Below are 12,680 nucleotides of genomic sequence, written 5' to 3' on the forward strand. Positions count from 1 at the left end.
TTGGAAGAACAGCAAAAACAAACCTAGACAAGAGCACCAAAAAGCAGAGGCATTACTCTGCCAACAAAGGTCCGTTGGCATGGTCAAACTACAGTTTTTCCAGCAGTCATGTACGGATGTGAGAGTTGGACCATAAAAAAGACTGAGTGCCGAAGAATTTATGCTTTTGAACTGTGGTGTTGGAGTACTCTGGAGACTCTCTTGGACTTCAGGGAGACCAAACCAGTCAATCCTAAAGGAAATCAACCCTGAATATTCTTTGGAAGGACTGATGCTGATGCTGAAGCTCCAATACTTTGGCCACCTGATGCAAAGAGCTGACTCACTGGAAAAAACCCCGATGCTGGGAAAGACTGAGGGAAGGAGAAGGAGACGACAGAGGATGAGATGATTGGATGGCATTACCGATTCAATGGACATGAGTTTGAGCAAACTCTGGGAGATGGTGAAGGACAGGGAAGCATGGTGTGCTGCAGTCCATGGGGTCACAAAGAGTCAGACACCACTGAGCGGCTGAACAACAACAAAGCAAGATCGGCCTTCACAGATTGTGACAGCAATATGGTCTTTGGTTTAGATTTTGACAAGGTTTCAGATCACAATGAGGGAAGGGGAAGTGAGGGTGCATGTAAGGGCTGTAGGGCAATTTGGGATCAGGGCTTGCCACCATGACTGTGACTTCAAAGCTGGGAAAGACAGAGGGAATAGCTCCCCAGTCTCTCTCCCTCTTTTTAGTGAAAGATAAAGGAGAGTGTTAATCAAATGGGGAAAAACACCATCAAAATCAACTAAGTGTCTGGTGCTTGGTCACAGTGAGGGGAAGGCGACAAGATCAGCCCAGTCTGGGCGCTGACAGTCAGGCACACAAGCCCAGACAGATGGGGGCCGGTTCTTGTCCTGGTGGTACCCAGCTCAGAACCAGTCACATCTGAGAAAAGACCACTGCAGGGATGAGGGAGGACATTAGAGTTGAGCCCTAGCATGGAAGAGGGATGTGCTTTCCTGGTGGCTCAGATGGTAAAGAATTTGCCAGCAATGTGGGAGGCCCAGGTTTTATCCCTGGGTTGGGAAGATCCCCTAGAGCAAGGGAAAGGCAACGCACTCCAGTATTCTCGCCTGGAAAACTCCATGGACAGAGAAGTCTGGTATTCAAAGTCCATGAAATTGGTCTACAGTCCACGGGGTCACAAAGAGTCAGACAGGACTGAGAGACTAACACTTTCACTTTCCACATGAGAGGGACTGGGCAGGCCTGCAGAGCAGCCCCGCAGCAACAGGGTTTAAACTTGCCCCTCCCACATATTCCCCAATATCTTTCCTTGGGATGTAAAAAACGTATCAAGTCAAACTTGAACTAAGAACAACAACAAAAAAACCCAAATTGACTTGTGCAATGACAAAATTTGCATGAATAGAGTATTACTTGATGGGGTTTCAGATTATCACTCCCCCATTTTATACATGTGGTCTGAGTATATGAGTAAAGGAGGGTTGATCAATTAAGCTTGTCCCAAATTTTATGCAAATTAGGATGCCTTATTTCTTAAAGTCACCATGTAGGAAATCAGGTAGCTAGTGAAGACAGTGAGGCCAACCCTGTAGGTCCTTTCTCACTTTTCAGTGAATTTCATACAATTAAAAAATCCATATGATCCATTCATATCATCTTGTGAATAAGTGTTTCTTTCATGAATGTATAAAAGTCTATTTTTGAAGATGGTTTAATTATAGTTAAGAAGAAATAGCTTAATAATTTCTCACTGGAGGCCGTCTGTTTTCATACCAGAAACAGTCAGAGGCAGAAGAAAATAGCTCAGAGTAACACAACTCTGTAATGTTAGTGTACAATCATTTTTGCACTATCATATTTATTAATTTTTGGCCACACCTTGAAACATGTGGGAACTTACTGCCCCAATCAGGGATCAAACCTGTGCCATTTGCAGTGGAAGCATGGAGTCTTAACAACTGTACCACCAGGGAAGTCCCACACTGTCATTTTTATACTTAATGTACTGACATCGTCAAGAACAAAGGGACATGAAAGAGCAAAAGAGCTAAAACCTCTAATAAACACAAGGTCACTAGGACCCTAAGCCTTAACTGTTGGCACTAATCATTTTGAGAGCCACAAACAACATGAAACCTGGATTAAGGTTAAAAAATGATAGACCCTTGAAATCGCTTTCTCCAACCCAATGACTTTCATCAAATTACAGTACAAGTGCTGGCGGCGCTAGTTGTAAAGAAACTGTCTGTTAATGCAGGAGATGCCAGACACTCGGGAGACCAGGGTTTGATCCCTGGGTGGGGAAGATCCCCTGAAGGAGGAAATGGCAACCCACGCCACTATTCTTGCCTGGGAAATCCCATAGACAGAGGAGCCTGGCGAGCTACAATCCATGGGGCTGCAAGAGTCTGATATGACTGAGTGACTAAGCACTTGCTCAGTACAACTAACCAGGGATAACATCATCTCACACTGTCAAGCTCTCACGTGTGGCTTTTAACCTACTCTTACAGCACAAGTCCTCCTTCCCACCCAGCACCACAGAACTGTGTCTTCATGTCTAACCTGCCTGGACTGGTTAAGGCTTTCCTATAAATGAACTGCAGGATTCTCACTGCTTGCACAACCGTTCACCATAACTCATACTATTGAAACTGCCAGGAATGGGACACTGGACGACAGAAACATGGCGAAAAAAAGTTCTCATCCTGAGCATAAGCCAGTGGATGCCACCTTCTTGAAGCATGTTCAGTTCAGTTCACTGTCTCAGTCATGTCAGACTCTTTGAGACCCCGTGGACTGCAGCACGCCAGGTTTCTTTGTCCATCACCAACTCCCAAAGCTTGCTCAAACTCATGTCCATCGAGTCGGTGATGCCATCCAGCCATCTCATCCTCTGTCGTCCCCTTCTCCTCCTGCCCCCAATCCCTCCCAGCATCAGAGTCTTTTCCAATGAGTCAGCTCTTCTCCGGAGGTGGCCAAAGTACTGGAGTTTCAGCTTTAGCATCAGTCCTTCCAATGAACAGCCAGGACTGATCTCCTTTAGAATGGACAGGTTGGATCTCCTTGCAGTCCAAGGGACTCTCAAGAGTCTTCTTCTCCAACACCACACCTCAAAAGCATCAATTCTTCAGTGCTCAGCTTTCTCCACAGTCCAACTCTCACATCCATACATGACCACTGGAAAAACCATAGCCTTGACTAGACGGACCTTAGTCGGCAAAGTAATGTCTCTGCTTTTGAATATGCTATCTAGGTTGGTCATAACTTTTCTTCCAAGGAGTAAGCATCTTTTAATTTCATGGCTGCAGTCACCATCTGCAGTGATTTTGGAGCCCAGAAAAATAAAGTCTGACACTGTTTCCACTGTTTCCCCATCTATTTCCCATGAAGTGATGGGACCAGATACCATGATCTTGGTTTTCTGAATGTTGAGACTTAAGCAAACTTTTTCACTCTCCACTTTCATTTTCATCAAGAGGCTTTTTAGTTCCTCTTCACTTTCTGCCATAAGGGTAGTGTCATCTGTATATCTGAGGTGATTGATATTTCTCCCGGCAATCTTGATTCCAGCTTGTGCTTCTTCCAGCCCAGCGTTTCTCATGATGCACTCTGCATAGAAGTTAAATAAGCAGGGTGACAATATACAGCCTTGACGTACTCCTTTTCCTATTTGGAACCAGTCTGTTGTTCCATGTCCAGTTCTAACTGCTGCTTCCTGACCTGCATACAGATTTCTCAAGAGGCAAGTCAGGTGGGCTGGTATTCCCATCTCTTTAAGAATTTTTCACAGTTTATTGTGATCCACACAGTCAAAGGCTTTGGCATAGTCAATAAAGCAGAAATAGATGTTTTTCTGGAACTCTCTTGCTTTTTCCATGATCCAGCGGATGTTGGCAATTTGATCTCTGGTTCCTCTGCCTTTTCTAAAACCAGCTTGAACATCTGGAAGTTCATGGTTCAAGTACTGCTGAAGCCTGGCTTGGAGAATTTTGAGTATTACTTTACTAGCGTGTGAGATGAGTGCAATTGTGCAATAGTTTGAGCATTCTTTGGCATTGCTTTTCTTTGGGATTAGAATGAAAACTGACCTTTTCCAATCCTGTGGGCACTGCTGAGTTTTCCATATTTGCTGGCATATTGAGTGCAGCACTTTCGTAGCATCATCTTTCAGGATTTGAAATAGCTCAACTGGAATTCCATCACCTCCACTAGCTTTGTTCATAGCGATGCTTTCTAAGGTCCACTTGGCTTCCATTCCAGGATGTCTGGCTCTAGGTGAGTGATCACACCATCATGATTATCTGAGTAGTGAAGATCTTTTTTGTACAGTTCTTCTGTGTATTCTTGCCACCTCTTCTTAATATCTTCTGCTTTTGTTAGGCCCATACCATTTCTGTCCTTTATCGAGCCCATCTTTGCATGAAATATTCCCTTGGTATCTCTAATTTTCTTGAAGAGATCTCTAGTCTTTCCCATTCTGTTGTTTTCCTTGACACAGAATAGGTTATTATGTAATCACTAAAACTTATCCAACTCTATGTGACCCCATGGATGGTAGCCTGCCAGGCTCCTCTGTCCATGGGATTTTCAGGCAAGAATACTGGAGTGGGTTGCCATTCCCTTCTCTAGGGGATCGTCCTGACCCAGGGATCGAACCCAAGTCTTCTGCACTACAGGCAGATTCTTTACTGTCTGAGCCACCAGGGGATCCTAATACTTTGAAAAATATTTAGTAAGAGGAAAATATTCTTTTTTGCCCCATAAATAATTTTGAATGGATAAATTATTTAATAGTGAGAGATCAGGAAGGCTTCTCAATGGGAGTTTACAGATATGTGAGGGTAGAAAATAAAGCATTGTGTGAAATAATTCCAGTGGTTGGGAATCTGCCTGCCAATGCAGGAGACATGGATTCGGGAAGATTCCACATACCTCAGGGCAAGTAAGCCTGTGTCTACTACAGGGAGCCCACACTCTGACACTATGGAAGCCCACACACAGCTAAAGAGTCCAGGTGCTGCAACGAAATATTCTTCATGACACAGCAAGAATCCTGTGTGCCGCAACTAAGATCTGACACAGGCAAACAGACATTTGCTTGTTTTAAGACAAACCTGGGAGATTCCATTAACCCTCACACTCTAATCCCAAACCCCTGATCGTCTTCTCCAACCACTGACTCCAGTCTCATTTCTGGTCACATGCCTTGTGACTAAAAGTACTTGAAAAGAAACCGGAAGAAGATGAGAGAACAAGTCTTGCTTTTAATCTGGAGAAATAACTTTCTAGGCAGAGCAAACAGCAAGTGCGAAGGCCTAAACTGGGACAGTGCCTGGCTTGTTAGCTGAACAGCAAAGCATCCAGAGAGGATGGAGCAGAGTGAGTGAAGGAAAGTGGTTTTGGGTTTTGTTTTAAATTTTTATTGGAGTATAGTTGATTTAGAATGTTGTGTTAATTTCTGCTCTACACCAAAGTGAGACAGTTATACATATACCCACTCCTCCTTAGATTCCACTTCCATATAGATCATTACAGAGTATTGAATAGACATCCCTGTGCTATACATCAGGTTCTTATTAGTTACCTATTTTGTATATATTAGTGTATATATGTCAATCCCAATCTCCTAATTTATCCCTCCCCCCACCTTTGGTAACCATAAATTTCTTTTCTATGTCTGTGACTCAATTTCTGTTTTGTAAATAGGTTCATCTGCACGGTTTTTTTTTTTTTTTTAGATTTCATGTATTAGCAATATCATATATTTGTCTTTCTCTGTCTGACCTATTTCACTCATTATGACAGTTTCTAGGTCCATCCATATCATTGCAAATGGCATTGTTTTGTTCTTTTTTATGGCTGAGCAATATTCCATCATATATATGCCCTACATCTTCGTTATTCATTCCTCTGTCAATGAACATTTATGAATAGGTTGCTTGCATGTCCCAGTTATTGTGAACAGTGCAGCAATGATCATGCAGGAACACATATCCTTTCAAATTATGTTTTTATTCACATATATACCCAGGAGTGGGCTTGTTGGGTCATATGCAGGAAGGAAAGTGTTAAGAGAAGTCAGAAACAGCAAGGGGCCAAGTTAGATTTTCTTCTCACAAGTTGAGCTTGGACCAAGAGAAAGGAGAAGAGTCAGAAATACTAAGGCTCTTGACTCAATCAACTGGACTAATGGAATCGGCTTTACTTAAGCTGTGAGGCCTGAGAGGGTCAGGGCTGGACGTCAGGATTGAGGTGGGGAGTTTTAAGTTTGACTTATGACCTGTAAGACACTCAATCAGGGATACTGAGCTGGGACTTTGGATATACAAGGCTGAAGATTCAAATCCAGATCTAATCACTGTGTGGGTGGTAAAAAAAAATCATTATGATTAGATTTTCGTGCCTGGACAGTATATATAGGATTGCAGAGCTCTGGAGATGTCACCTTGCAAGACGCAGTAGGTTCACAGTCGGAGAGAGGAAGAGAGAAGGAGAAGAAGCAAAGAACACTTGGAAGGAGCGGCCACTGACAAAGAGGGAATCTCAGGAGAGGACTGGGTCCTGGGAGCCCTGAGAAGAAAGCCTTTCAAGGTGGACAGAGCTCCAGATATTCCAAGTAAGAGAGGGCTGGGAAATGATCACTAGATTTTTGCAATGTTAAGATCGTGGATTTGTGACTTTCACAGGTTGGGTGTCCATGTAGGTTGGAAGTGAGGCTTGATTGGGGTAAATTAAAGAGAGAATGTGCAGGAAAAAAAGATCACCACACAGCAAAGACAAGGAACTTTTTAAAAGAGTTTTCCTATAAAAGAAATGTTAAAAATGGGGTGATAGCAAAAGAGCCTTGTGATATTCAATGGAGTTTTGTTTTTTCCTCCCAAAACTGGTAATAATTAGTTTGTCTATATGGCGGATGGAAATGATAGAGGAGACTAATATAACCAATCATATTAGTTATATTAAATGACAGTTATAACTAATTATTTGAATCCTACAAATTTGAAGTTGCAATTTTTAAAATATAATTGTTAGCTTACTTAAATATAAATAATTGTTTCATATGCCTAAGCAATTTAGTTGAAATCTGGTCTATGTGAGCTGGACTGTGTGAGCACTTTAAAAAACTGGACACAATGTCCAAACCATACAATTCACTCTTTTAAAGTATAAAATTCAGTAGTTTGTTAGCATATTCACAATGCTGTACAGCCACCCCACTATCTAATTCCAGAGCATTTCATCACTCTAAAAGGAGTCTATTAGCAGACACTTTCCATCCCGCCCCACACTATTTCCTGACAACCTCTAATTGATTTTCTATCTCTACAAATTTGCCCACACTGACTGTTTCATTTAAGTGGATGATATAGTATATGACCTCTTGTACTGGGATTCTTTCACTTTGCAACTTTTCAAGATTCATCCATGCTGAACACGAGTTAGTATTTTATTCCTCTTCATGGCTAGGTAACATTCCACTGTATACCATGCTTTGTTCATCCATTCATCAGTTGATGGACATTTGGGTGTTTCTACCTTGTGGCCATTGTGAGTAACATTGCTATGTTCACCTGAAAAGTATTTTGTGTGGAGCTAGGTTGTCATTTCTCTTGCATATGCGATCTGAAAGGACTGGCTGAGCCATAGGGCTTCTCAGGTGGCTCAGTTGGTAAAGAATCTGCCTGCAATATAGGAGACTGGGGTTAAATCCCTGGGTGGGGAAGATCTCCTGGAGAAGGAAATGGCAGTACTCTTCCCTGGAGAAATTCATGGACAGAGGAGCCTGATGGGCTTTAGTCCATGGGGTCACAAGTGTCGGACACAGCTCCTTATATGGCAGCTCTATGTTTAACTTTTAGAAACAGTTTTTCCAGCCTCTGTTGAGATGATATGGTTTTTGTCCCTTATTCTATTGACATGTTACATTGATTGTTTTTCATAAGTCTAATCAACCTCACAATTCTGATACAAATTCTGCTGAGTCGTGGTGTATAGTCCTTACCTTGCCTGGTTCAGATTGTGGGGATTTTGTTTAAGATTTTTTTCCCTGTATTCATAAAGGATATTAGTAGCTTTCTTGGGATTCCCCTGTGTGGCTCAGGCATCAAGTGTGGTTTTGTGGAAACTTGGAGGATATAGTTATATTTCAGGTATTTTTTGATGTGATTACAATCTGTATCAATTGACTTTAAAGAAGCAAGATGATCCTTGATAAATCAATTAGCCTGATCTAATTAACGAAGGCTTTAAGAGTTGAGTTGAGGTTTCCCTAAAGAGAATACATTCTGTCTGTGGGGAATAGCATCCTTGGTACCAAAGAATGCCAGTCTGCCTTTTCTGAGGCTGCCCCAAGGATCTCAGGCTTGCCTAGACCGTTCCCTCAGTCGTGTAAGCCAATTCCTTGTGAGAAATCTCATAATACACATCTCCTACGGGTTCGGTTTCTGTAGTAGGACCCTAACTGATAACACAGGATAATGAATACTGGCCTCTTAGAGTGAGCTGGAAGTCTTTCTTGCTCTTCTGTACTTGGGGAGAGTTTGTGAAAGGTTTAACTATTATTTGAATGTTAGTAGAATTTCCCAGGGAAGCCCTCTGATTATGTGAATAATCATCGGGTCTGTTTTTCAATTTAAGAAACTTGTTCTACTGTGTTAATCTGATTTATCTCAAATATAGCTGGGATGTCATTTCATGTTGGTGTGTATTGTCCTACTTCACACATATTTTTGTTCAGTTCAGTTCAGTTCAGTCGCTCAGTTGTGTCCGACTCTTTGCGACCCCATGAACAGCATGCCAGTCCTCCCTGTTCACCAACTCCCGGAGTCCACCCAAACACATGTCCATCGAGTCGGTGATGCCATCCAGTCCTCTCATCCTCTGTCGTCCCCTTCTCCTCCTGCCCCCAATCCTTCCCAGCATTAGGGTGTTTTCCAATGAGTCAATTCTTCGCATGAGGTGGCCAAAGTATTGGAGTTTCAGGTTTTGTTTTGTTTTTCACTGCTGCGTTTTATTCCACTGTATAATACTGAGGGCTTTTAGTTTGGCAGAGCTGAGTGTGGATCCTAACCACAAATCTTACCAGCAGTGTGAGTTTGAACTGCTCTTTTTATTTTTCAGGAGCTGGGATAGACTGTGGATCAACCTGCAACTGAGGAGCTTGTGCGCTCCCTGCGGTCCTCCTGTTCCCCGAAGGCCATATCCCTGTAAGTTACCAAGCCTTCTGTTTTTGATTTTCTTCTGTCTCCCCTCATGTAAACCTTCATCTTTGAATCTGTTGAAGAAAGTGAATGAAACACTCACTCAGTCCTCTACTCCCCCTCACTTCCCACTCCCTAAAGCCCACAGCCACTGCCAGCCTAACACCTGCCCACCTGGTGCCCCCTTGTCCCCGTGGCTCCTGTCTAGCCATTCTCCCTTGACAGGCACACTCTTTTTCAAAGAAAACCATTTTCTGTTACTTCTCCATGCAAACTTACCTTTGTTTTTAGTAAAAAACCTAAACCTTTCACTGTACATACAGACAATTGCCTGGTACACAGAAAAGTGCTCAAATTATAGTGAAGTGAATAAATATGTAATACGAAGAAAACAAAAATAATAAAATAGATTTTAAAAGTCCAAATTGAATGGAAGATTCATTGAAAGAAAAGGCATAGCAATAGTATAAAAAATAAGAACTATTTGAGCATAGTAATTAGTTTTGTGTCAGAAGTTGATCAAGGATTACTGATTACTCTCTAGAGTGTCAGAGCTAAAAGACACAGGTGATTAATCTTTGACAGAATATATTAGTTGTCTGGAGAAAGTAAAGTTTTTCCAAATTTTTGAAAATAGTAATTTTATCAGAGTATAAATTTAACATGTGATCATCATAGAGAAGCATCTCAACTGGCCAATGAAATGACCTCTGGAACATCAGACTGCAATTCCAAGAGTAGACAGAAGAAACTTGCCCTCCTATGATCTAATCAGTAAATTCATATTCCTGTCAAGAAACATCTATTTGGTGACTCTGTGATGGTCCAGTGGCTAAGACTCTGTGCTCCCAACTCAGGGGGCCAGGGTTCATTACCTGGTTAGGGAACTAGGTCCTGCATGCCCCAACTAAGACCCGGTACAGCCAAATAGAAAAACTAATAAACATTTTTGAAAAAGAAACATCAGTTTTACATACCAAAGCCTTGAAAAGAAGAGAGAGGTGGCCATAATCCTGTTATCCCTTCCTAAACAGGCAGCTTCAGAAGAGTCCAGTGGGGGCCATGCCTGGCGCCACCAGGGGCACTGACCGGGATGACTTCGGGAGCCCTGCCGAGTGGGGTGACCAGCAGCCAGAAGATGGTGTGCTGGGAGAAGAAGACGCCCAGGTCCAGCAAGAATGCCTGCGGAAATTTTCTACCCCAGATTATATCATGGAACCCTCTGTCTTCAACACTTTGATGAGATATTTCCAGGCAGGAGGGTCTCCAGAGGAGGTGATCCACCTCTTATCAGACAACTACACAGCTGTGGCCCAGACCATCAACCTGCTGGCCCAGTGGCTCATTCAGACCGGGGTGGAACCAGTGCAGGTTCAGGAAACTGTGGAAAACCACTTGAAGAACTTAGTGATGCAACACTTTGACCCCCGCAAAGCAGATTCTATCTTTGCAAACGAAGGGGCGACCCCCGCCTGGCTGGAACAAATGATTGCACATCCCACCTGGAGGGATCTTGTTTACCGGCTGATGGAAGTGCACCCAGACTGTCTGATGCTGAAATTCACGGTCAAGCTCATTTCTGATGCAGGATACCAAGGCGAGATCACTGGCGTGGTGGCAGCCTGCCAGCAGCTGGAAGTGTTCTCTAGAGTTCTCGGGAGCTCTCTAGCTACCATTTTGGATGGAGGAGAAGCCCACCTTGCAGAAAATCTGCCTCAGTTTTCTAAGATGGTGTGCCACGGGGAGCACACGTACCTGCTGGCTCAGGTCCTGATGGCCGTGCTGGCCCAGGAAGGCCAGCGGGGTGGGGCAATGCGCAGGGTCGCACAGGAGGTCCAGCGCTTTGCCCAGGAGAGCGGCCACGATGCCAGTCGCATCCCGCTTGCCCTGGGCAGAGCTGCCTCCTACCCCAGGCTGTGCCAGGCCCTGGGGGCCATGCTGTCCAAGGGGGCCCTGAATCCAGCCGACATCACCGTTCTCTACAACCTATTTGTTACCAGCAAGGAACCGCCTCCTGTCGAGCTCATCCGGGTGCCCGCCTTCCTGGACCTGTTCATGCAATCGTTCTTTAAACCCGGGGCCAGGATTAACCCAGACCACAAGCACAAGTATATCCATCTCTTGGCCTATGCGGCCAGTGTGGTGGAGATCTGGAAGAAGAACAAACGCCTGAGCATCAATCAAGATGAGCTGAAGGCAACGGCGAAGGCTATTGAAACTGTTCACAGTTTGTGCTGTGCTGAGAACATAGGGGCAAGCAAGCTCCTGGCCGAGCTGGGCACCCTCTATAGGTGCATCAGATTTCCAGTAGTGGCAGTGGGTGTGCTGACGTGGGTGGACTGGACCGTGTCGAAGCCCACGTTCTTTGAACAGCACACCCACCCCACTCTGGTGCCCCTGGCCCTGCTGGACGAGGTCAGCACCTACCATCCCCTCCTGCACCCCCACATCTTGCAACTGCTGATCAAGCTCTTGGAGACCAAGTACCCCGAGCTAGATGCCATGAAGCAGCTCGAGGTGAAGAAGACCCTCCTGGACAGGATGGTGCACCTGCTGAGTTGCGGCCATGTGCTCCCCGTGGTTGCCTACATCCGCAGGTGTCTGGAGAAGCTGGACACCGACCTGTCTCTCATCCGCTACTTTGTGACCGAGGTGCTGGATATGATCATCCCTCCTTACACCTCTGACTTTGTGAGGCTTTTCCTGCCCATCCTGGAAAACGACAGCATTGCTAGCACCCTGAAAAGGGCGGGTGAACATGACCCTGTGATGGAGTTCATAGCTCACTGCCAGTCTAACTTCATGCTGCTGGACTGAGTCAGAGCAACCCCAAACCCACAGCAGAACATTCCAGCAGACCCACTGTGGAGAATCCTTTTGCAGAAGCTACTGGTGAAGAGAGGCCCAGTCAACACCTTGGAAATGGGTTCTAGTAGCAGGAGGTAGAGAACTTTTGTTTAAAAAAAAAGGAATGTTAGCAATCTTAACAAAGTTAACTTAGCTTTTTTCACAAGACTTGATTGTTTACTTCATATTATTGTAATTGCTTTAATTTTCCAAGAACAAATAAAAGTCTTTGTACAGTTGGAAAGTATACATTCTGGTGTTGGCTTTCTACTGTGTAAATAAAGCACTTGGGTCCAAAAAATCAATAACAAATAAAAAGTCAAACGACTTTTCAAGTTTTCAAGAAATACTGTCACCCCAGATTCAAGAGGCAGGATTAAATGTAAGTCCACCACCAGCATCAGAAACTCTACATGTAAAACTGAGCACATGCCATTGAACCCACTAATGCACCCACTCAAGTCTCCAGGCAGGTAAACAAAGATTTTCAAGGAAGCATTTACTGTCTCTATTGTGAATTATCAGAAGACAATTATGACTCTATTTGATAACTGGAAAGATAATGTGGGAAAACAATGCTTTCAAAGACATGGAAATTAGAGTCATTTTGACCAGTCCTG

General features: G+C 43.9%; 1 pseudogene; it reads left to right on the forward strand.

Annotated features, from left to right (window-relative positions):
- The first annotated feature begins 2,696 nt into the window (after positions 1-2,696).
- On the forward strand, positions 2,697-12,030 carry LOC138436425 (negative elongation factor C/D pseudogene; annotated as a pseudogene).
- Positions 12,031-12,680: the final 650 nt, after the last annotated feature.

Source organism: Ovis canadensis, chromosome 3 (genome assembly GCF_042477335.2).
Source record: "Ovis canadensis isolate MfBH-ARS-UI-01 breed Bighorn chromosome 3, ARS-UI_OviCan_v2, whole genome shotgun sequence".
Classification (NCBI taxonomy): domain Eukaryota; kingdom Metazoa; phylum Chordata; class Mammalia; order Artiodactyla; family Bovidae; genus Ovis; species Ovis canadensis.